Consider the following 5,409-nt stretch of genomic DNA (forward strand, 5'->3'; position numbering starts at 1 on the left):
GGTTAGCGCACATAGCCCTCGTGTAGCTTTGCGCGAAATTCAAAACAAATAAACAAACAAAGCGTGAAATAAAAGCTTTTTATGTATCTCTACAAGGTCAGTTTCCTACCGCCTTGACCTGTCACTAATGTCAGAAGAAACACCTATAAGATTAACGGTCCAGTTCTACTATTGGATCAGATAAGAGTAGTTTAAGAGTTGGCACTAAGTACTATTGGCAAGCGTGTTCTTGCGGTAACTGATTGCGAACCATAAACTCCCAGTTTCGCATTTCAGTCATGCTAACTATTAGACACGACCGATCAATTAAAATCAGTTGAAAGTTTTATTACGTATTACATGCAGTATGGATGAATATTTATCGATTACTTCAAGTTATAAAGAAATGAAAACGTTGAGGGTTTCTTGCTTGTCTTAAAAGAAGTATTGTTATTGTTTGTTTGTTTGAATTTATGCACAAAGCTACACAATGAGCTGTCTGTGCTCTCCCCACCACGGGTATCGAAACCCGGTTCTAGCGTTGTAAGTTCGTAGACATACCGCTGTGTCACTGGGGGCCAAGTATTGTTATGAAAAAAAGAAAAACATTACCTGTTCTACTCTCATTTATATGACGAGCTACTCTCGCCAACAACAAACGAAATATGTAATAAATGTAAATGTATTTAATATATTTGTTGTGTAACATCGATTAAGAACAAATTACAATTTTATATTTGCCTTTAGATAAACCTGATTCAGAATGTTCAGTACAAGTCGAACAGTAGTGCCCCTTTAATAGCATAATTGAAAAAGTTATAATACTTGACAAAATAATGGTGTGTAGGTAGTAAGCCAAACTTTTTTAACTATTCAATTACCCAGGAAGTGCAAATTTTATGGTAGTAAATTTATTGGCATACACTCTGAAAGCTCATTTGTCAAATAAAACTGTAGTTTATGGCAAAAAATATGAAAAAGAAAACAACAAACAGAACTACTGTAGTCTTTTTTTATTTATTAGTTTGCTCATTATGCATAAAATGCATACAGAGTTTTCCAGAAAATTTCCAAATTATCAATAACCTCAGTCTTTGTCCAGCAATAATAAAAAATTGGTGCAAGTATTCTTTTTTTTACTGATAAGAGTCTTCAGAGGAAAGTGTAGTGTGAAAAAGTTTGATTGTCAAAAATGTAAGGTCTGCTTTCAAAATAACCTGCAATTCGCCATTATGCGATGCTAAGAGAAACAACTCCAAAAAGTAAGCTCGCCAAGTGTAGTAGCGAACGATGGATTGAGAGCTTGCAACGCGAGCACCTAGCAACCACGGCCAGAGGACCCTTGCTTTAAATCTACAAAACTTTACGATATATACTATCCTAGTGCTAGCGTCATGAAGCAATGAATTAACTCTGTATCTACTGAGCTGAATCAGTTACCTACTTCTTTTTAGTTGTAAATAAATATCTATTTTTGAAATCAGAGGTGAACGAGAAAGAATATCGATTAATAAAAATAACTTCCTCTCATTCCCAAAGTTCAGAACGAGAGTATCATCCGCTGTCACTGCTTCTTCCCGCTCTTTCTCACATGTTGTCATCCTTAAAGGTAATATATTTTCCAATTCCTTGTATCTATTTTATACTGTGTACATAATTAGCAACATCCTGATGTGCATCTTACTTCCTTGTACGAGTTGCTTCCTTTTAAAAGTTTAGTTAAACAATAAAGATTACAGTGTAAGTGTCATGGCTTGATGTAACACATAAAAATATGTGAAAACACCCAAAAACGCTTGAGTGAAAGAAAAGACAAAATTCTGCTTTAGCTCAAACAGGTGGCGTTATCTCGTAAATACGGCAAAATAAAGCAGCTTGGTATTACTCACATTGCATCATGTGCTGGAAAACTGAATATACATTTTGCTTATATATAGCCCGGCATGGCCAGGTGTTTAGGGCGCTCGACTCGCAATCTGCGGGTTCGAATCCCCGTTACACCAAATATGCTCGCCCTTTCAGCCGTGGGGACGTTATATGTGACGGTCAATCCCACTATTCTTTGGTAAAAGAGTAGCCTAAGAGTTGGCGGTGGATGGTGATGACTAGCTGCCTTCCCTCTAGTCTTACACTGCTAAATTAGGGACGGCTAGCGCAGATAGCCCTCGTGTAGCTTTGCGCGAAATTCATAACAAACAAGCTTATATGTATATAGCTCCTAATTCACCACATTACATCTTGTTCAGTGTAACTCAGTGATAATTCTTAGGTGTATATCCAGCTCATGATTGATATGTGAGTGATGTCATGTTGCTTTATTTTGCTGAGCTTATGAGATAACACTTAATGTTTGAGCTAAAGCAGACTTTTGGTTTTTCTTCCACTCAAGTGTTTTCTGGCTAGATATACATTTTAAAGTTCTTCGAATGCGCTTTTGCCGAATTTCGTACTTTTGTAAAATATTTTTTATGAGTTATGCCAAACATGTATGTCTTACAAACACTTCGGAAGCTCATGGTGAAAACTGTGATATCATTATTATAGACTATTGATGTTGTTGTTTTTTAACTGTTTCACCACCATAGTCTCATAAATATCGTTTTCCTGAGTTTGGAACTTTGTACCAGCACGAAGAAAGGACCCTTTCAAATTTTCCAAAGTTTCAAGTTTTGGTTAAGTAATGAAATGTTAAAACATTTCTTTTTGTTCTTTATTGTTTCTCTGAAAATAAACCTGGCACTGGGAGAGTTGTTTATCTCATCAACGTGGCAGCGAAATAACTAAGAATAATGATACTCTCAATGGATCTTTAACGGGCAGCTCGTAATGACAGATTTGTTTGCACTTATCTGCATACTGGACTTCACCGTCTCTGTATAAACGTTTGTCACGACAAACGCAAAAAATGATACCGAGTAGCATGAACTTTGCCATAATATCGAAATAGGAGTTTTGTGGTTTTTACTAGTTAGTCCCGGATCGTGATGAACTTTGCCATAATATCGAAATAGGAGTTTTGTGGTTTTTACTAGTTAGTCGCGGATCGTGATAATTTATCAAGAAGGTGTAGGTATTTTATGCCGGGATCCCCAGCTAAGTCAAGGGGCGAAGTCCGCAGATGTTTAACATTTAGAGGTCCCCCAGTGGCACAGCAGTATGTCTGCGGACCTACACCGCTAGAATCCGAGTTTCTATACCTGTGGTGGGCAGAGCACAGATAGTCCATTGTGCAGCTTTGTGCTTAACTTCAATCGAACAAACATTAAGGGAAACATAGAACTATCTTCATTGCTCAGAAATGCTTATTTTTTGAACTGAAAATTAAGGTTGAAACAATGACGAAAAACAAATAAAATACACACAATCACAAGCAGTCTTGCCTGTCTACAACTTTTATTATAATTTCAAGTATTGCCCAAATCGGCACTTGTTAGTGTTTGATATCATATTATGAATAATTGTCTTAATGTTATATTATTGTACAGCGCTACTTTTACTAACCTTTTGTTATAAGCAACATTTAAGAATATTACTTCAAAATGATGTTTATGCTACATCTTGTCCATGGCTTAGTCATATGTTTGTTATTTATTACGGTGAGTGTAATGTCGCTAAACGTACAGAATTTCCAACACCCTAAAATAGTTCCAGTTTCAGAGTTTAGTTTTAAGGTTACAGATATTTTAAATGGTTATAAGTATAAGGTAGTTCTTTGACCGAGCATTATATAGTGAAATATGTTTAATTTAACATTAATTTGAACCTCATAAAAATTTTATATATTGTATTTTATATCGACAGATGGCGGCACTTATTTATACAAATATAAAATAACACGCATCTAAACGTTGCCAGCTGCGCTTTCCCATAAATATTGTAAACAATAAGCTCTTTTATTCATTTTTATTTGTATTTTCAGTCTCTGTTATTCTAATGATACCTACATAACGATGATATGTGTACGATTCAATAATGCCTTTTGCAGCATTTGTGACGTACGAACATTAGGATTATGTTATACATTTTAAATCGTATTTGGGTAACCTTTGAATAGTTTTTGCTGGTTTAATTGTTTTCACGCAAAGCAACCCAAAATACTAACGCAAACTTATAACACTAAAACCCGTGTTTCTATACCCGTGGTGGGTACATCAGGGAATCAAACCCCGGATTTTATCGCTATAGGCCCCCAAGCTTACCTCTGACTTGGCCAACGGGGACGATACTTAACTTAATACACTTTTTCGGATCATCCAATAATTTTTGGAGCGACTAGCTTTTACAGCGTTTCTAGTAGGTCAGAACTATAAACTAGCGAAGAAAAACTTCGCGTAGTATATTAAGCCAAAGTTAAATTCACAGGAAAGAATTGTAAAGTAATATCTGTTTTCTACGTATCCAAATATGCCCCTCGAAACAGAAAACGCGTTACTCACATTTCTTCATTTGCCAAACTTAAGTAGGATTGTTTGTTACTTTGTTATTAAGCACAAAGCTACACAGTGGGCTGTCTGTGCTCTGCCCACCACGGGTATCGAAACCAGGATTCTAGCGTTGTAAGTTGGCAGAATGCCGCTATGCCACTGGCGGTGGGTCTCAAGTAGGAATCGTGACCTAATGGCCAGCCTTCCGGACTGTGATTCTGCAGATCCAATGTTCACGTCCGGTTACCGCATAAATAATTTCGTTCTGCACTTTGGGGCCGTGGTGCATTATAACCGTGATAGTCAAATCACACTATCAGGTTAGACAAAAGTAGTCCAAGAGTTAGCGTTGGGTGCTGTTGAATAACTGCCTTCTCTGTAGACTATTAGCTCAAAATTGTAGACGACTAGAGCTAGATAACCCTTGAGTAGCGTAGCGCGAACGTAAGCCCAATAATCCAAGGAGAAATGAAGATACCATTGTAACTGCTTAACAATCGCAAATAAGCAGCCTTTCAGCCAGATAAAAATCACAAAATTAAACATTAGATTTGCAGATACTTACTTTGATACTTTGTGAAAAATAAAATATAAACGTGTTTTTTTTCTTTTTTTTTTATTGAGAGACACTAAAAAATCATGGCACAGTATGGTCAAAAGAACAAAAAACAAAAGTGCCAAGTAGTTTATGCAACACAATAATCACAAAATACATGTTATATGTTACTAGTATGTTAATAGCGTTACTTTAAAATACAGTTGTAAAATAAATAACGATATATAGGTAAGATAGCAATTTATCATGACCAGGTAATCATCATTATTAGAAATTGTGGTACTTCCAGATAAGCTATTTTTCTCGACAGATTTGGTATAACCCGCTAATAACAACAGATTCGAGCAGAATATGTATTACAGTTGAGCTTAAATCTGTAACTTCGACTGAGTTGGCCCGGCATGGCCAGGTGGATAAGGCGCTCGAGTCGCAATCTGAGGGTCGCGGGTT

The sequence above is a fragment of the Limulus polyphemus genome, unplaced genomic scaffold (assembly GCF_000517525.1).
Source record: "Limulus polyphemus unplaced genomic scaffold, Limulus_polyphemus-2.1.2 Scaffold23, whole genome shotgun sequence".
Taxonomy (NCBI): Eukaryota; Metazoa; Arthropoda; class Merostomata; order Xiphosura; family Limulidae; genus Limulus; species Limulus polyphemus.